Genomic DNA, 20,930 nt, shown 5'->3' with positions numbered 1-20,930 from the left:
GTGGTCAGTTATTTGGAGTCTCTCATCAGAGTTGTACACAGCATGTCTGCACAATCCCTACACAGTTGAGCCTCAACACCCCCACTGTACCTATGGGATCTGGGCTGGAGCTGAGTGCGCTGCCATGCCAGAGTCTGTATCGGTTTCTTTGAGTTTGTCGATGTTCGCGTTGTTCATGATCTACTGAGTCGTATTGTTCTTGCTCTATTGTTCTTTGTCTTCTATGTTTGTGTTTTCATTCTGTGGAGTGAGATATCATGCACATTGCAATGAGGAGCACCCCGTACAAAGGCCACGACACATTATCTCCGCTACAGGTGCTCTCATTTTTGGCACGCCCGGTGGGACCTCAACTGAAGTTTCACTCCACTATGCCTACAGGTCGAGGAGCTAGCTCTAAGCTCTCGCCTGTGTTAATCTGAGCTTGGTCTGTCCAGCTCAGCTAGTCTAGGCACTCGTCCTAGCTCGTCTTGGTCTAAGTCTCTCGTCCTGGTCTAGTAGTCTCTAGGCTAGGTCTAGTCCTCTCTCGTCCAAGTCTAACCGGGAGGTCTAGTCACTCGCCCTGGTCTAGTGGAGTCTGGATCAGTGTGCAGTAAGTAAAGGTCTTCGCGCTAAAGGCTTGGTGGGCTTGTGGTTACTGCATGACACATACAAGGCAGTCAAAAGAGGGACAAAGCCCATTACTAAGTCCTTTGAAGTACTACCACAGGAAGCGTCAACCCTTCCTGCCAAGCAGAATTCCACCAACCCAATTACCCCTACCTTCCCTCTCAGCCAGTTCTACACCTCCCCCGTCACCCCCATCAATTAACTTCTTCTCCTATACCTATCCCTATTGCAGAAACTCCACCACCAGTATCTCCTCCACCAAAGAGGCATGCTCCCAGTCCACCACCAGCAGTGCCACTTGCCAGCCCTCTCCCACCTGACAATGTTGCGGACAGTTCCGGACTCTACATCACTTTTTCGCCTATCTAAGGATATATTGCAGGAGTCCGAGCAGGCCATTGCTATCATTGAGCTTGTGGTAGAGCGGCTGGTAGCTACACACTAGCGTCACTCAGCTACTTACGCAGCTATGGAGGGATCTCTGCGAGTCGCTGAGAGCACCATTGCCGATCGGGATGCTACTCATCAATTAGCTTCACATTGAAGACATTGCACTCCTAGAGGTAGGAAGGGCGAGGGTTAGTGCTTAGGTCAAGGTGTAGAATGAACTAGCAAGGGTGATTCTTGAGAGAGGAAAACCTTAATGAAAACTCGTTTGATTATGACAATCTGAAGCTCTACACGGATAGAGCACAGAGAGAGAGAGAGAGAGAGAGAGAGAGAGAGAGAGAGAGAGAGAGAGGGTATAAACTTTAGGGGAGAGCAATGGTAATAGAGTGACTCAAAAGCCGCACTTAGTAAACATTGAACAAGAAGAAGAAGGAACTCAGTAGAACTAGAAAGAAGAATGGAAAGAGAATGATTGCGTACACATGTTTCCTAATGACCTAACGTGTGTTACATTAGAGAGACCCATTGTGAGTGTCAAACAAGACTGATGATACAAAGCAATACAAGGTAGTCTGGAAAGAATGAGCTGGTTACAAGAAGTTCAGGACGAAACAAGCACCCCAGTAGAGAAGGTATACCGAGGACATGCATAGTAGAGACTGATAGCAAAGACTGAGAGTGTGCAGGGACATTATGATAACACCGACTCTGGTGCAGAACCTATACTATACTATAGGCAGAATAGCTACAGAGATCGAAACAGCTGCAGACGGCTTACTCAGAGGGATAATAGCATTTGATTCTGGAGTCATTTGCCAGCGGCAAAGGAACACCTTCCAAAGTTACTAGTTGGATTGCTCCTTGTGGCAAGATTTCCTGTACCATGAATGGGCCTTGCCAAGCTCGGACCAACTTCTATGCTTTTTTCTGATATCTAGCTTGATACAGTATCACCAGTGAGCCTTGCATAAATTTGGCTTTCGGAGATGGCGATCATGCCAAGCCTTGCGACGAAGCTACTTTGCTTCAAGAGCTTGAGAAGCCAAACTACGGCTTTCTTCTAATAGGGTGAGACGAGAGACGGAGGCAGACCCCAAACCCCCATTGGCACGCAGACTGCCTACTCACGGAGATCCCGAGTTGAATTCAAAGGGTGCTATTGCTTCCAAACCGAAGGCTAACTAAAATGGGGTGTGATTGGTCGTGGCTTTAAAAGAAGTGAGATAAGCCCAAAGGGTGCCGTGGATAGCTTGAGCCCAAGACGGCAGATGGAGATGACATGCTTTCCGCAGAAGGGCTATCAGATCCTTGTTGGTGCTCTCAGCCTGTCCATTTTCTCTACTTTAATAGGAACAAGACTTACGATGAAAAATCTTGTAGTTGGCTAGCAAGGTTGAAATCATTTCATTAACAAAGTGACTGCCCCTATCACTTGTGATCTCCAAGGGATATCCAAACCTGCACAAAATATTTTCATACAGAAACTTGGCTACAGTATTGCCAGTGCAATCACTTGTCGCCAGTACTTCTGCCCACTTAGTTGCATAATCTATAGCCACCAGCAGATACTTCAGGTTACCTGGTTGGGCCGGAGGAGCAATTAGACCCACAGATCCATGCCCTATCGCTCAAAGGGCAACCATGCCATAGAGACCTGCAGAGGACGGTTGGATTGCTTGCTTGGTATAGGTCCATATCGTTGACACACATCACATACTTTCACATAGGCAATTGCATCTCGAAAAACATAGGGCCACCATAGACCACTCTGTAGAATCTTCTGAGCGGTCATGCGACCAGGGTAATGCCCACCAGTGGGACCACTGTGGGCATCCTCCAAAATATTCTCAACTTCATGAGGGGAGACACACCGTCTTAGAACACCATCTGGTCATAACTTGTAGAGCTGGCCTCCAATCAGAGTGAATGGCCTAGATTTTAAAAGCAATCTTCTCTTCTGCAGTGGAGACGCATTCTCAAGGTACAGACCAGTAGATAGCAAATGCAAGACATCACCGTACCATTCCGGAGTGGTATCCACCTTAAAGAGACTGCTATCTGGAAAGTCATCTGCAACCCCTGTTGCTTCTTCACCTGTGTGAATGCGAGAGAGGTGGTCAGCAAGAACATGATGTTTGCCAGGTTTGAGTATCACTTCGAAATCAAACTCTTGAAATAACAATAGCCATTGCCATACTCGACCTGCAATTTGCGGCTTATTAAGCAGATAGCACAGGGCATGATGATCAGTAATAATTGTGAAGTGGACCCCTCATAAATAATGGCGAAAGTTTTGTAAAGCACACACAATAGCCAAACCTTCCCTTTCTGTGGTGCTATAGTTGCGCTCTGCTTTGGTGAGCAGGCGACTTGCATAGTGAACAGGGCGATCCAAGTTGTACTCCTTACTAGGCTGAGTCAGCACAGCACCCACAGCCAGTTGACTGGCATCAATATCCACATGAAAAGGAAGAGACCAATCGGGAGCCACTAGAAAAGGTGCTTCAATGAGGCGTTTTTTGAGGTATGCAAATGCTTCAGCCTCAGTTTTGGACCATTGGAACGGTACGGTAGCACTAGTGAGTCGGGTCAGTGGTTGAGCCACCTGTGCATACATGCATATAAACCTGCGATGATAGCCTGTATTGTCACGTGCCCATCTACCCCTATGTGTACGTGGACAAGCTACTTCATGACTAGGGTTCAGTTCAATTAGCTTAGGAAGTGTTATGGCACTTTTGTGAGTCTGTTCGCAGACCGGGCATGTCCAGGTACTTAGAGTAGATGCATATCCTCTGGTTGCACACAGCATGATCATCAGCAGTACCATCATAATCCATCAAGAGCATTTTACAATGCAAAAAACCTAATTTCCCTATTTTAGCCATTTTTCACTTATTATTAATAAGTGACTTTGTTCGAAAACTGGGTAGGGCAAAGCACCTTCTCAGCAAGACCCCCCCCCCGGGCAGAACTCCTAGAGTTTTCAGCCAACAAAGAAGCCAACGTTTTCAGGATTGCAGATCAGCCCAGCGTTTTGCAGTTGCAGATGGGGCCTGGCGATAGCAAGACACAACAAGATCCATAGCGTTTTTGCATCAGACCTCAAATCAGCCCAGCGTTTTTGCATTTGCAGACTTCCCTCAGCATTTGCAGATTCCCGGCAACAGAACACCTATCAGCGTTTTCAGTTTTCAGCATATAGACTCCGTACCGCAGTCCCCCAAACCTCGCAGATCTCACCTTCTCACAGTAGATCCTCGCCGCACGGTCACATCAGCCAGCGTTTGCAGATTCAGCTCGGAAAACGCAGATTTCAGCATCTGCGATTTTAAGCACGGCGGTGTCGCATCGTCGTCACCGACATAAAGCCAAAATTCAGCAGATACAAGATTTACAGATTTCAGCCCCTAGCGTTTTCAATTTTGCCCGTCTTGTCGTCGTCCTCATCATCGTCGACATCGTCAGGAAGACCATTGCATTGTAGAGATTTGTGCAATCAATAGTAGACCGCGCTCGCCATAGAGAGTGGGGCCTTCGAAGGAGGGTTTGACAACATTCTGGTGTCGTATTCTTCTCTCTCTATCTCTCAGTCTCAGCACCTTCATTCACAATATCTTTCCACTTTGTTTATGATCATTTGCACTCTCTCACTAAAAGAACAGAAGGCTCTCCCTTCCGTAAGTAAAAGGAACCCTTGAGCACAGTTCGGAGCTCTCATCTTGAGCAAAGTCCAACATTCACATCCATTGCACCTTATATTGGTATTAGAGCTTTGGCAGTGTTCTGTATTACTCACGGAAAGAACCAAAAGAAATTTTTTGCTTGTTGCGCTCGCACGTAACCCAAGTCCTCTTGGGCGTGTCGATTCCTAATCGTGTTTTTGAAGAGTGAAAGGAAACCCAAGAAAGAAGGGCTTGTCCAGCCTCCCCTTGTTTCTCTTTTTAGTCATTGAGAGTGGACCGTGCACTTAGCGGCCGGCCAATCGACGTGAGGTGGGAAAAAGCAACCTTGGTGTGAGCGCAAGGCCGCCAAGGGGTGTGCCCACGGGAAAGAGAAATGTCCGGCTCTAACACAGATTGCAAGCTAAAGAAGAACCTCAAGACTCAAGACCGTCAAGACCCTCAAGACACTCAGACCCTCAAGAACTCAACGACCCCAAGAACCTCAAGAACTCGAGACCCCCAAGAACCCAAGAACCACAAGAACCAAAGTTCCTCGTGAACTTAAGAACTTAAGATTTCAGTGTATGGTCATCACCCGAAGCAGAATGGATACTTCGCATGGAGGTGATGAGCATGGAGGTGATGAAGAAGAATTTTCCCCACCAGGAGGTTTTTCCGACCCTCCCCATCTATGCCAAGGATTGCACCAAATCCTATGGAGGCTTTGGTCAAGACGATGATGGACATGATGAGACAACAAGAAGCGTCACGCAAAGAAAGAAAGGCAGAATTGGATCGTGAACACGAAGAAAGAATTGCAGCCTTAGAGCGTGAGCACGAGAAAAGCGCATTTGGCGGCAACGCAAAGAGACCAACACATGTAAGAGTTGGTCCTACTATTTTCTAATGTGCAGGTGCAAACTGAAAAGAATCAAGAGAAGGAGACTCAATCAGTCTTTTCTTCTCCAAAGCACAACACACATGATTTGCATGATCAAGATGTGATTATTCACGAGCATGATGAATTGCATGATAATGATAAGCATGATGATTTGCATGATAAAGATGTGATTGTTTACAAGGATGATGGTTTAGTTGATGCTTTTTCTAGTGAAGCTAACCTCATTGCAGATTCGATCTATCACGACGAACCGATCTTGGCTCTCGAGTCGAGGTCCAAAGAACCCCCACAGAAAGTATTATGTGTGCGCATGATTAGTCAACACGCATTGTTCGACTGTTTCATGCATTGTTCGACTGTTTCATTCGTGCTGGTTTCCTGTATTTTAGTCACCGTCCTTATGTGATCCCTTTTCATAGGCATGACATATTGCACGATGAACACGATTCACTCATGAATGAGCATAGATGTATGCAGATTACTCATGAAAAGATGAAATGTTTGCACCCAAGGAATTCACATTCCATGTCTCTTCCTTGGCATGACACGGTATCCGAAAGAGCACAAGAAGGATTGAGCATCAAGCATCGGCATTTCCATTGTGATTTGCCACAGTTGATAGATTTAGATCAGAAAGACAAGTTTCAATTCCATGGTTTGCGTGTGTTTGATGAACGGTTCATCTACATTGCATGCACAATTTTTTCGAAAGAATAGTCTTTTTCCAGTCACTTTACATGGAATGGATATGTTCATGTGTTTGTGCTGGAAGTGGTTTCAAGAATTTTCATCCTCTAAGATACTTGAAGAAGGTAGACGCATGACTATAGACGAAGTTGAAGCATTGCAGGAGCCACAGATGACTTTGTGTCGCTTCCGACGAGGCCCAAAGAAGCAAGCGTTCCAGACCTTTACGAAGTTCAAGTGTGCATGACCCACGCATCAAAGTCGGCCGGCGAAGAGTCCTTTCCAGGATTCTAGACGCTGTTGGCGATCTCTCTCGACACCATACAGTTCGGTACCAATACCTCACTTTGAAAAGGAAGGGATGTCACGTGCACATCTACCCCTATGTATACGTGGACAAGCTACTTCATGACTAGGGTTCAGTTCAGTTAGCTTAGAAAGTGTTCTGACACTTTTGTGAGTCTGTTCGCACACCGTGCATGTCTAGGCACTTAGAGTAGATGCATATCCTCTGGTTGCACATAGCATGATCATCAGCAGTACCATCGGGAGCATTTTACAATGCAGAAAACCTATTTTCCCTATCTTAGCCATTTTTCACTTATTATTAATAAGTGACTTTGTTGGGAAACTGGGTAGGGTAATTGCCTAAGGATATATATAAGAAAACCTAGCGCTAGCAGTTTCTGACAGAAGAGGCAGCAAGGACCAAGTGTCCAACAGAGCACCTTCTCAGCAAGACCCCCCCCCCCCCGGACAAAACTCCTAGTGTTTTCAGCCAACAAAGAAGCCAGTGTTTTCGCATTGCAGATCAGCCCAGCGTTTTGCAGTTGCAGATGGGGCCTGGCAATAGCAAGACACAGCAAGATCCATAGCGTTTTTGCATCAGACCTAAACTCAGCCCAACGTTTTTGCATTTGCAGACTTCCCTCAGCGTTTGCAGATTCTTGACTACAGAACACAAGATTTGCATTAGCGTTTTCAGGTTTCAGCGTATAGACTCCGTATCGCAGCCCCCAAACCTCGCAGATCTCACCTTCTTGCAGCAGATCCTCGCCGCACCGGCAGATCAGCCAGTGTTTACAGATTCAGCCCGGAAAACGCAGATTTCAGCCTCTACGTTTTCAGCGCATCGTCGTCGCATCGTCGGCATCGCCGTCGTCACCGATATAGAGTCAGAATTCAGCAAATACAAGATTTGCAAATTTCAGCACCTAGCGTTTTCAGTTTTCAGCCCGTCTCGTCGTCGTCCTCATCGTCGGCAAGACCATTGCATTGTAGATATTTGTGCAATCAATTGTAGACCACTCTCGCCATAGAGAGTGAGGCCTTCAGAGGAGGGTTTGACAACATTCTGGTGTCGTATTCTTCTCTCTCTATCTCTCAGTCTCAGCACCTTCATTCACAATATCTTTCCACTTTGTTTATGATCATTTGCACTCTCTCACTAAAGGAACGGAAGGTTCTCCCTTCCGTTGTCGTGCCGGGGCACGTACATAGTGTGAAATAAAAACATTTGCCTCACTCTTGACACTTCTCAATGTATACAAATAAAAGCAATCATGTACATACTGTGATATATGTTGAAGCGTCCACTGCGGTAATTATCATGTACATACCTATCCGGGGAGTTGTGCCCCTGGATGTGGCGCATTTGCGTGCTTTTCCACTTAATAAGATGCTTAATTTGGTTTGACAATGTACATAGTCCAAGTGTTTCATGGTGGAACACTCATCTCGCCTATAAAGACTGATGCGGGCAAAAATAGCAGCTAATAGCCATCGTTGCAGAATTGCATGGAAAGTGACCCAACATGGTATATTGATGAAAAATGATGCATATCTGTGCTTTTTTTCTTATGCAAATGATCCCACAAATTTAGGGATTTTTCTGACTCTGTTTGGCATTTTGTACATCAAAAATGACATTTTTGGGTCAAAAATAACATGAAAATGACCTAGTTTTGGTCCAAAGCAGCAAAATGGCCCAAAAATTGACACATCAGCTGAAAATGCCGTGGGTAAGAGAGAGAGGGCTGCTTTTGACAGAAAAGACCAACAATTTTTCTCTGTTGTGCAATAGCTTCCATGGTTGCCCAATCTATGTGTGCTGCAGTCCCGCCTCTTCGCAATCTTGTATCTGAGCTTATGAGGGAGTGAATTAGGGTTTCCCCTTATCAAAATGGTGTTTGGGCTTCACTTTAGAAGCTCATAAATCTCTGCAAAATCAGAAAATGGTCCTCGTGAAGGTGGAAAATCGAGCATTCCTTTCAACTGTTTGATGTTACGACTATGTAATTGGGGGCAAGGCTACATGATACCATGAAAGAGGTTTGGGTTTAGATTGAAAATTGTACTTGTATGAGCATTGAGGTTTCATGGCTGAAACTTTAGTGTCTTTAAATGGTCTTTTAAAGTGAAATTGAATGTGATCTGGTGATCCTCTCATCATAATCCCGACTACGAGAACAAGCAGACTCCAAGCACAATAGGAAAGAGGGTTTGTGACTTTGCTGTCACGAACACTCTTAGATTTTCTGTCACCCTTAGAAAGAGGGTTGGTGATTCTCCACAAACGCTTTCTCACAAAGTGTTTGTGATGAGATTTCTCACAAAGTGTTTGTGACTCTCATCACAAACTCTCACAGCCAGAGATTATGCACCTTCCCAGCTAGACCGCACACTTTCCGACATTTCTAGTGAACCTGACGCGAAGCAGCTGGGGTGGGGGTTCAAAAACTTGTTTTGAAAGGTTTAATTACAAATAATTAAAGCTATGGATCAACAAGAGCAACAAGGCATGCGTTTTGATCAAGGCACAATGCAAATGTTTCAAGCATTTGCCATGTTTATGCAACAACAAGAGGCTGCAGAAAGAAGAGAGGTGTCAGAACAAAAGCCCTTCAAGCTATTGTGAACAAAATGAACCAATTTGAAGGGAAAGATGTCACAAAGTTTCTTCGTGGTTATGTAAAGGAAATGGAGCTACAACAGGTTCCAGAGGTGGACATGATTCGTAGTTTTGAGCTTGTTGTGGTCCCCGAGATTAGAGACCATGTAAGGGGAATCAGGGACGAGCATGGAGAATGCTGGGAGCAATTCAAATCAACCCTAGAGGAGGGATACTTCATGGAGGACTCTGAAAGGGTTACAAAAAGAACCTTCTTGGAAGGGGTTGCAAAGCCAAAAGAAGGACTTTCCATCACCAAACTGTTGAGAGAGTTTGAGCGGCGCTATGCTCAACTATCAGGAACAGAGCGGGCTACTTTAGATGGTGAAAAGACCGAATTGTTCCTTCAAGCTGCAGGTCATGAGCTCCAAGAAAAGCTAGAGCTACTCCTTGAAGACAAGAATACAGAACAGGGTCTAAAAGCTGAGTGGAAAGAGGTTGAAGACGCGGTCTCATTGCTTGCTAAAAGGAAACGTCGTAGGGACAAGATGGTGGTGAATGGTACTACCTCTCCTCCTAGCATGTCAAAGATTCCACCAAAGCCTACTGTTGTGAGTCCAAAAGGTAATAATTCAATGCTTGATGAGCTTGTTAAGGGCATGCAAGAAATGAAGTTAAAGCTAATAAGGCTTGAAGAGAAAGGACAACCTGCTGCAGGACAAAAATCCCAAAGCAAAGAAGGATTTGTGCACAGATGCATATGGTGTGATGGCACAGACCATGGCAGAAGGGATTGTGATAGCTTTAGTGATGCCTTAAAAAGAGATCTTATGTTGTTTAAGGATGGCAAGATCTATCTGCGGGAGACAGGTATGCCTTTAGGAACTAACTTTGGAAAAGGAGGTATGCGGAAGTTAGTGGAGGATATGGCAACTAGTCATGCTATTTTTGCAGTGGAGGCTGCTACCTATGGGGCAAAGATAGAGCTAATTCCAAAGAAAGTGTTAAAGTATACTCCAGATGATTTTGAGGAGTTTGATAGCGTGTGGCCATATGCAGTAGCCTCAGCCGAAAAAGGGAAGGTAACTAAACAAGTATTACATGAAGCTGGCGATTGCATATGCCATACGACAGGTTGGGATGACCCTGTGGACTCTTTATCAGTGCATGCCTATCTTGCAAAATGCTATAACAATGAACCAATTGCGGAAGAGATGCGCAGACATGAGAATGGAGATGCAGGTCCTACTTCAAAGAGGGTTACAAGAGCTGGTGGAAGAAAGGATCCAGGACCTTCTTATGAGGCTCCACCACATGTGCCTCCTCCTCTTGAGATTCCTATGGAGGAGGCATCTACAGGGAAGAAGAAAGAGCAAGGAAAAGCTAAATCAAAAGGCCCTGCATACAAACTACAATCTGACATTGAAGCTGCCACAAACTTAAAGCAGGTATTGGAGGAAAGGATTTTGAATAGCAAAGTTGAGTTTACCTTGGGTGAGGTTCTTGGCATTGCGAAACACGAGTTTCATGAAGAAATTATAGATATCATAAAAAGAAAGAGGCAAATTATAGATATCATAAAAAGAAAGAGGCAAACTCTCACTGAGTCTATTCCTCCACAGACTGGGGGTGAAGGGGAGTCACTTAAGGCACATGGAATACATGTCCAAGAGAGTGATTGTGATGAAAGTGTGGTAGGATGCTACCAGTCTTCTCGAAGAGATGCACATGCTAGATTTGCAGATGATGATGATGATGATGAAGCCTCCTATAAAAGCCACTACTCCAAAAGTCGTTGGGCAAGAGCTACAACAGAAACCTTAGTCAAGGTGGGTGATCTTGAGGAGCCATATGTTGCATTGATAGATCATGGCTCTGAGATCAACCTTATGTCCAAGAGTCTTTACATGAAGGGTAAGTGGCCGATAGACACAGACCATGCAAATAACTCATCAGGAGAGCTGTATGAGGCTTGTCCAAATGTGAAAGTGACGATTAGTAATGTGAAGGATGAGCAAAATTTCTTTGTGCAGGAGATGTCTACCTATCCTCTTATCCTTGGCCAGCCATACATCACAGCCGTTCGCATGGAAACAAAGGTCTTGGATGATGGTTCTGCTTATGCTAGGGTAAAGAGCACAGATGGGAAGCGAGTTGTGCAATTTTTTATTGTGTGTGTGAATCACGAGGGAACCGCAATAGTCTTCGTGAGTATCCTCTACCAAAAGCGAACAAAGAGTTCAAAGAGTACAGGGAAACAAGGGGTTTTGGCCATGTACCATTGTGAAGCGGGATTGCAATGGTACAAGAAGAAAAAGATTCTCGCCCGACCCAAAGCGAGAAGAAGCTTTTTCTACAGGTTTCCAGGCATTAACAGAGCATGGGTCAGTATGTTTTATGAAGCTTGAGGATATGAAAAGAAGTGCACGACAATATGTATATAGTGTACAGTGAATACATTTCAGGTTTCTTTGAACAAGTTTCTCATGTAGATACTATGCTTGAGCTTGAAGCTATAATGGACTCTAGCATGCAAGATGGAACCCACATTGTGAAAGTATGCTCTATGGAAATGTATGATGTGATTGAGGCTTTTGAAGATCGGAAAGATTTCAATGCTAATGAAGGACCGGAAGTGCGTGTGGAGACCAAGTACAAAAAGGTGGCAAAGAAAGTGAGACAAGTGGCCTTACCTTTACCATCAAATTGCAAGAAAAAGCTAGAGCAAGCTTCTTTGCAGCCGAGTCTCAGGGATCCAAAAAGAACTTGACACAAGTTCACAATGGAATCCCTAAAAGAGATAAAATTTGGTTGTGAGGAGTTTTAAACAGAAGAAGAGAAGAAGAGTTTTAAAGAAATGCTTTCAAGACATGGTAAGGCTTTTGCTTTCCAGCCACATGAGATAGGGTGTGTTGATCCTAATGTTGTTGCACCTATGGTGATCTTCACTATCCCTCATGTACCTTGGAATCTACGTCCAATTCCGGTTCCAAAAGCACATTTGCCAAAGTTAATAGAACTACTCAATGAAAAGATTAGCATGGGTATCTTGGAGCCTTCTTGTGCGCCATATTCAAACAAGTGGTTCAATGTGCCTAAGAAGAATAGCGCTTTGCGGTTCATACAAGATATGCAACCTGTAAACAAGGTTACCATCAGGAATGTGGGTACGGGACCTATAGTGGATGAATTTACAGAGGCGTTTGCAAGAAGGTCAATTTACTCATTGGGAGATCTCTATTCAGGGTACGATCAATTTCAGCTAGATGTTGAGAGTAGAGATCTGACAACTATGAAAACACCTTTGGGACTGGTAAGGATGTGTACCTTACCTCAAGGAGCAACAAATTCAGTTGCACATATGATGAATGGGATGAACAAGGTTCTACGTGACTTCATACCTCAATCACAATGCCATTTCTTGATGATGTGCCCATCAAAGGATGTGAATACAAAGATAAAGATGAAGCTATGGATTCAAGGCGGTGCCGTAAGTTGACGCCATATCGAAGATTGTGAGAAGATTTTGTCAAAGCTGGAAGAAGTTAATCTTACCCTGTCAGGGCAAAAATCTGTATTTGGTGTCAATGAAGTGTTGACTGTGGGGCATATGTGTGGTCCTTATGGTAGAAGGCCTTGTCCAAAAAAGATGGATGCAATAAAAAACATGAAAGAAACATGTACAACTATAACTGAAGTTCGAAGATTTCTTGGTGCTTGCGTCTTCTATCTTATTTGGGTACCACATTATGCACATGTAGCAGATCCCCTTTATAGGTTGTTGAGAAAGAATCAGAAGTTTCGATGGGAAGAAGAGCACACAAAAGCCATGAGAAAGCTAAAGAAGCTACTTCTTTCATCGCCAAATTTGAGAAAGGTAGACTATGCATGTGAGAGACCTATCATTGTGACAGTGGACACGAGTCCTACAGAGATAGGATGGGCAGTAGGGCAAGATGATGATGAAGGAAAAAGGTATATGGTGAGATTTGGAGCCAAGATTCTAAGTTCTCGCCAACGAGATTATGCACAAGTAAAAAGGGAACTATGGGGGGTGGTTACAGCATTGAGGTGTGACAAGGAGTACTTGATAGGGGCACCAGTGGTTGTGGAAACTGATTGTTTGCCTCTTCTTGGAATGATCACAAACTGTTCGACTCCTGATATTGCAATGCTGCAATGGATAGCCTACATAAAGTCCTTGAATCCTGAGTTCAAGCATATTGCAGGGAAAGACAATCAAATGGCAGATATGCTATCTAGGGCAAGGTATGAAGATGAACAGGACATGATTATTGAGGGAGATGATGTAGGCACAAAGTTTTACACTATTGATCATGCAAAGAGTAGTCATGCATGTTTTGTGTCTTCACTTGAGTTCTTTTTGGAGGAACTAAATGAGGATGAATGGCTCTTGATAGGTCGCTACTTAAGTACTCTGCAGAAGCAGGATGATTGGACTGAGTAAGAATTCAAGAGGATAAGAAGAAAAGCATACGGATACTTCTTGAGGATGGCTAATTATGGAAGCATCCTAAACGAAGAGTTGGAACACCATTGCAGGTAGTATACGATAAGGTTACTACTCAACAAATCATCAAGGAGTTCCATGAAAGTTTATGGGCAGGACATCGAGGTGTATGGGCAACATTTGCCAAGGTAAAAGAAAGGTATTGGTGGAAAGGGATGTATAAGGATATGGCTGAGTTTGTGGAGTCTTGTGTGACATGCCAAATGTATTCAAATGTACGGCATCGTGATGGACTACATCCTACTTATCCATTAGCCATGCATTACAAATGGGTTGTGGACTTGGTTACAATGCCTTTGGGACTTTGGCAAATGAGGTATTTGGTGCTTGCAAGAGAAGATTTATCTAATCAAGTTGAAGAGCGTGCATTGAGGACAAAGAGTACACAAGCTGTATGTAAATTTCTTCTTGAAGATGTGATCTGTCGCTATGGGTGTGTGGGAAAGATAACTGTAGATAGAGGAGAATAGGATGCTGATGAAGCAAGGGAATTCTTCTCTAGAATGGGCATCAAACTAGCTTTAACTTGTGCTTATAACCCAGAGGAAAATGGCAAAAGTGAAAGAGGGCATCCTCCAATAATCAAAGCTTTAGCTAAGGCTTGTGAAGGTAAGCTTGGAGAGTGGCCAAGGTTACTGCCATTTGCATTGTGGGCTGACCGTACAACACATAGTTCAGTCACTGGCTATATGCCTGTTGAATTGATGTATGGTCAAAAACCTGTGATGCCAATTGAAGATGTAGTTCTTACATGGAATGTATTGCCATGGGAAGATGGAATGAGTAGAGAAGACCTTCTTGCATTGCGCATACAGCAATTGGAAAGAAGGCCTCAAGACATTGAGCTTGCAAAAGCTCGACTAAAGAATGCAAGGTTGAAAAACAAAGACAGATTTGACAAGATGCATAGGGTCAGACCAAAAGACATTGAAGAAGGCGATTGGGTGTTTGTGTACGATAGTAGCCTTGAAAACAAGCACTCTACAATAAGGAAGCTTGCAAAGAGATGGTTTGGTCCTTATGTTGTCAAACATGTGCATGGAAATGCAACTTACACCTTGCGTGAACTGGATGGGACAGAAGTAAAAGTTCTTACTACAGGAAAAAGAATTAAATTATTCAAAAGAAGAGGGAATGTTGATCCATTTGATGCACAACCAAGTGAAGAGGATGATGAAGCCAACTATATGCAAATTGAGGATGAAAGTGAGAATATGACATCTGACCATGAGTTTTAATGCTCTACAAATGTTGTTGTGGCACATACCGGAGGATGTGCAGGTTCAGAGGGGGTGGATGTCGTGCCGTGGTACGTACATAGTGTGAAATAAAAACATTCACCTCACTCTTGACACTTCTCGATGTATACAAATAAAAGCAATTATGTACATACTGTGATATATGTTGAAGCGTCTACTACAGTTATTATCATGTACATACCTATCCGGGGAGTCGTGGCCCTGGATGTGGCGCATTTGCATGCTTTTCCACTTGATAAGATGCTTAATTTGGTTTGACAATGTACATAGTCCAAGTGTTTCATGGTGGCACACTCATCTCGCCTATAAAGACTGATGCGGGCAAAAATAGCAGCTAATAGCTGCCGTTGCAGAATTGCATGGAAAGTGACCCAAAATGGTATTATCTATGTTTTTTATGCTTATGCGAGTGATCCCACAAATTTAGGGATTTTTCTGACTCCTTTAGGAATTTTTTGCATCAAAAATGGCATTTTTTGGGTCAAAAATGACATGAAAATGACCTAGTTTTGGTCCAAAGTGCCAAAATGGCCCAAAAATTGACACATCAGCTGAAAATGCCGTGGGTAAGAGAGAGAGGGCTGCTTTTGACAGAAAAGACCAGCAACTTTTGCTCTACTGTGCAATAGCTTCCATGGTTGCCCAATCTATGTGTGTTGCAGTCCCGCCTCTTCGCCATCTTGTAACTGAGCTTGTGAGGGAGTGAATTAGGGTTTCCCCTTATCAAAATGGTGTTTGGGCTTCACTTTAGAAGCTCATAAATCTCTGCAAAATCAGAAAATGGTCCTCGTGAAGGTGGAAGCTCGAGCATTCCTTTCAACTGTTTGATGTTACGACAATGTAACTGGGGGCAAGGCTACCTGATACCATGAAAGAGGTTTGGGTTTAGATTGAAAATTGTGCTTGTATGAGCATTGAGGTTTCATGGCTGAAACTTTAGTGTCTTTAAATGGTCTTTTAAAGTGAAATTGAATGTGATTTGGTGATCCTCTCATCATAATCCCGACTACGAGAACAAGCAGACTCCAAGCACGATAGGAAAGAGGGTTTGTGACTTTGCTGTCACGAACGCTCTTAGCTTTTCTGTCACCCTTAGAAAAAGGGTTGGTGATTCTCCACAAACGCTTTCTCACAAAGTGTTTGTGACTCTCATCACGAACTCTCACAGCCAGAGGTTCTGCACCTTCCCAGCTAGACCGCACACTTTCCGACACCGTAAGTCAAAGGAACCTTTGAGCACAGTTCGGAGTACTCATCTTGAGTAAAGTTCAACATTCACATCCGTTGCACCTTACATGTATGGCCTACAAAGCTCTGAACACCTTTAGGGTTGATTGGAGGCGGTAACTTCAAGATTGCTACTATCTTCTCTGGGTCAGGCGCTAAACCTTTAGCAGACACTACATGGCCTGGAAGTGTACCTTCAGTGACCCAAAAATGACATTTGTTCGGATTGAGCTTCAGGCGTGCCTCTCTGCACTTGAGAAAGACAGCAGAGACCTGAGCGAGGTGCTCCTCTAGATTCTCCACTGGGGTTGAACATTGAGCACCAAAGAAGGTTGAAAAATCGTCCATGAAGATGTGAAGATGATCTGTAAGCAAGGGACAAAATATGAGGTATACTGTGCGATTGAAGGAAGGTGGAGCATTTTTCAACCCAAACGACATTCTAGTGTAGATAAAAATACCCCAGGGAGTCACGAAAGCCGTTTTAATCTAATCACTCGGATGGATGCCCAACTGATTGTATCCACTGAACCCATCCATGAAATTGTACAATAGATGCCTTGCTACATCTTCTAGCACACGCTTAGTGAAAGGTGTGGGAAAACCATCTCGGATAGTTACCTTGTTCAGAGCGCGGTAATCTACGCACACACGGATTTTATTGGACTGCTTCTTAAGCGCTATCACCATGGGTGATAACCACTCAGAGTGCTCCACAGGTACAATGATCCCTGCCTCTTGCATTTTTTCTAGCTCTGACTTGACAGCTTCTGCAAAACCAAGCTGCTAAGAGGATGTACTGAGGGTTGTCACGATCGCCCAGGTTGACTTCTTTGACCGGGTCAGGAGGTGTAGCTGGAGAGAGCGCCTCAGAAGATGAAGAGTGAGTTGCCTCTTGGAGCTTCGAGACATCATGGGCTGGTGTTTGATCGATTGGAAACTCCGCATACTCCTCTTGTAACCATCCTGGTGGAAGCTCCTCAAAGGATAAGTCTTCAGACACAGCAGAGTGCTTTGGCGTGGGCGGGGCGTCAGACCAGAGGGATGTTAAAGGAAGAGGTGGAACGTTGGCGAACTCATGCAGAGGAGATTTCTTTCCCCTTCGGTGATGTGTTATAGGTTCACTAAGGCCGACGACTTCCATCAGAGGAACACTTGAATCATGGTCATCAGGGACTAACACACTTGCTTCTTGGACTGGCACACTTTCTGCTGTACGACTTGGGTCACTGGTGTCAGCCTGAGGATCCAGGAGAGAGAGTGTATCCACAGGTAAGGCTTGAATAGAGACCACGTAGCACGGCATCGATGTGGTAGCTTCCAACCACTGCAGCAGCTCTTCGTCAGACCCATCAGGTGGGGTAGGCTGCTCGAGGTCGAGGTTGGACTGTACTAACAACGAGCTGTGATGAACTACTGGATCCATACCTCCTTCAAGTCGAATTGGTTGCATGGGGGAGCCAAGAGTATGTATCCACATGGCGTCGTTTCCCCAATCATGAAGTGCCTTAGTATGTCGCAGCCATGGTTTACCAATAAGCAAGGGAATCCCCCCTCCACCTGGGGAAGACTGACCACCACAAAATCCAAGCTAAAGGTGAAGTCTTGTACCTTCAGAGGCACCTTGTCTACTATGCACATTGGATAGACTGTCCTCTGGTCGGCCAATGTAACAATGAATGGAGCAGTGCAGGAAGGCTGCAACCCTAAAGCCAACATAGTGAACTCAGGCATCAGATTGATCCCAGAACCACCATCGACTATGACGCCGGACAATTGATGCCCAAGAATAGATACAGTGAGACGAGGACTTTTGTAATAGGTGAGAGATGCTGCTGGATAGGAAATCATGTAAGACTCTGAGGGCTGTACACGGAGGTGCCTGCCGCTAGGCCATGCACCCAGGTACAGAGACTGAATGACTGAGAGGGTATCACTTCTGAGGGTTGCATCGAGCAAGAGCATATCGTAAAGGGATAATTGTTGAAAGGTGTTCTTCAAGATTGCTTCCGTTGTGGGCTTAGCTTCTGCGATCTCGGCTTCCCCTGGAACTTTGACCTGTTGCAAGTCAGCCACTTCTTCCAAGAAGGCTCCATCAATGTCTGATAGTATAGAGACTGGCCTGCTCTTAGCACCAATGAAGGGCTCTTCAGTTGGGTCAGGTTGTGGAAGTGGCGATGGACGCGATGGACTTGTTGGCAAGCTGTGTCACAAAAATACGGAAGCGAAAACTGACTGTTAAATGCAATTTATATACTCAAGAGACTTTGGAGAGAAAGAGAGAAAGCTTGACACATCATTGGGGACCAGAAGATGGGCTGGTCCCCCCCCATAAAGAGAATATCTTTATTACTAAGGGAGAATTCTTTACAAGCACAGGAACTGGGCGAAAGCCCGTCCTCAATTCTTTCTTGTCCTCCTTCTTCTTCTGACTGAGAGAGTAGAAGAACTGCTCTCCTGACTACTAAGAGGATCTTTCCTCTTCTGTGAGATTTTGGGAAGCTCTCGTAGATGAGAGTCTATCTTCCACAAAACTCATCGGAAGCTCTCAAAAACGAGAGTCTATCTTCCGCTAACTATGTCTCTTCGGACATGATCATTTCTGCAATCAACCCACGAAGGAAACATGCAAAACACACGCACACGCGCTTGCTGTAATTTTCTGCACATAACCAGAAATTGTTACCTGAGCGCGTTCCAATGCCGAAACAGAGGTCCTTTTCGCGACGGAAATGCTCCAAACTTTGTGTGTGTGTATAGTAGGTAGAGAGGAATAGTTTCCTACTAAAGCTTTGCTGAAATTCACCCTAATACAGGTGATTAGGGGCTGAAAACAGAGAATTTGCAGCAGCTAGTAGAGAGAGAAAAAGAGTTTTCTACTACTTTACGCGATGAAACTTCTCCCACAACTGCCTATGACCATGAGAGGCCTTGTTCTAGGTGATGGGTGCACAGAGGCTCCACATACACCACAAGGTGCTGCTCTCAAGCTTCAATGGAGAGCTTCACTGCGTAGAGGACGTTCAACTTAGGGGGGTAGTGCACTGCCAACCTGGCAAGAGGGGGAGGGGCTGCTCTCTTAAAGCCTCCCAGAAGAGGGGGCGCTAGCATGAAGAGAGAGAGAGAGATTGCATGGGAAAGTGTGCCAAGTGACACACTTACTTTAAAATTTAAAAACCATTCAACTTTTGACTTTAAAAATCCTATGCTAGATTTAATGAATACTTTAACTAACTTATCCTAAGGCCGTAAAATAATCAGGCCTTAGGGTTATTATTCTAAGGACCCCATCTCATTCCTATGCTTGCACTAGCGCGCGTAATTTTCTGAGCCTGAAATCTGAGGCTACTATCTACCCCTTCATTGAAGACCCGATTTCCCAATCGCTAGGGCTTCAGGGTATTTTCTGCTAGGGTCTCCCTGAGGACTGGCCCAAACTTGGGCACACCTGAGGCCCCAGAACTGCTAAATCTATTCCGATGTGCACACAACTAATTAGATAATTCTTTTCTCGTAAATAAATTAATTATTTACAAAGTCTGACTTAGTTACAAGCTGAGACCAAGAGCTGCTATTTGTGCCCAAGTGAGGACGCCAGCGGGCTCCCTCACTTGTTGTGGCCTAACTATATGAGTAGCGGGTGATGGCTGAGGGATGGTTTTCACTGCGATCACATTGATCTTTGGAAATGTGAATTCTTGTTGGTTCTGAGATGGGACTGAAGATGAGGATGCCCTTTGCTTGGGACAGTCGTAAGTCCTTACTGTAGTGGTCCTTAGACTCCGAACAATATCGGCAAGGAGGAGACCCTTCAGGTAAAGGACACTTGCTTTGGTAATGCCCATATTCTCGACATCTGTAGCATAAAATGGGCCAATTTGATGGACGAAACGGGAGACGAGATGGTCTCTGCTCTTGTTGCATAGAGTTGGAGGTTGATGTGTAGAAGCTCTGAGCGGCTGAGGCAGCATGGATATAAAATTTTTGAGACGGAAAAGTACTTGACATACCTTGGATAGTAGGGGTATTGAGCAAAGGTGGCATGTAATTTGGATGGCCATAGGGAGAAAGCATATGTGATGTTGGTGCTAGCTCTCGTTGGAGAGAAGGACCGAGACTTTGCTGTATTTGCCGCAATCCCTTGATATAGTAACAATCCTTGTCTTCATGTCCAAACTTTTCGCAGAAGTGGCAATAAGCACGAAGGGGACAGTCCTGTGGAGGGTGTCATGGAGAGCGGCATGAGTTGCACCATACCATAGCCTTAGTCTCCTGCTAAGACCTAAGCTCTTCTAGCTCTCTCTTGATTTGATCCAAAGCCTTATGATGTGGGGCTTCTCTTGTCTAAGAGAGATTGATTTCTCCTCTTGAAGAGCGCGTTGCAGTTTTAGGGCTTCAAGTTCCCTATGTAGAGAAGTCAAAAGGTCAGATGGACTCTCCAAGAGTACAGAGGCAGTCTCTACCTGAGAAGAGTTGGTAAACACCTTCCTTGCCCCCTCTATCCTAGAAACAGCCGCAACAAACTCCTTCAAGGTGGCATCAAGTCGGAGATTCTCTCTCAGTTTTTGCTAAGAAGTCTCTGGAAGAGCCTTCTCTACCCATTTCTTGACCATGAACTCACCTGGTGGCCGAGGAAGCTTGGCGACCGGAGACTTTGTTCGGGTCATGAGTTCTACAAACGTCTCTTTGAGCTGAAGCATCAGGTTGGCCAACTCATCCAGAACCCTTTCTTGGAAGTCCCCTGGTCTGAAAGCTTCACAAAATTGTTGTC

The 20,930-nt window shown here is 44.7% G+C and overlaps 1 protein-coding gene across 4 annotated transcripts in view; it reads right to left on the bottom strand.

Annotated features, from left to right (window-relative positions):
• ELP2 (elongator protein 2) overlaps positions 1 to 20,930 on the bottom strand; it is a 62,212-nt gene that overhangs the window by 4,976 nt on the left and 36,306 nt on the right. The gene's annotated exons all lie outside the window — the stretch shown is intronic.

This window comes from Adiantum capillus-veneris, chromosome 20 (assembly GCF_014529385.1).
Source record: "Adiantum capillus-veneris isolate H3 chromosome 20, ASM1452938v2, whole genome shotgun sequence".
Lineage (NCBI taxonomy): Eukaryota > Viridiplantae > Streptophyta > Polypodiopsida > Polypodiales > Pteridaceae > Adiantum > Adiantum capillus-veneris.
The sequence above is the reverse complement of the archived record's forward strand: the minus strand, read 5'-3'. Positions and strand labels throughout refer to the sequence as shown.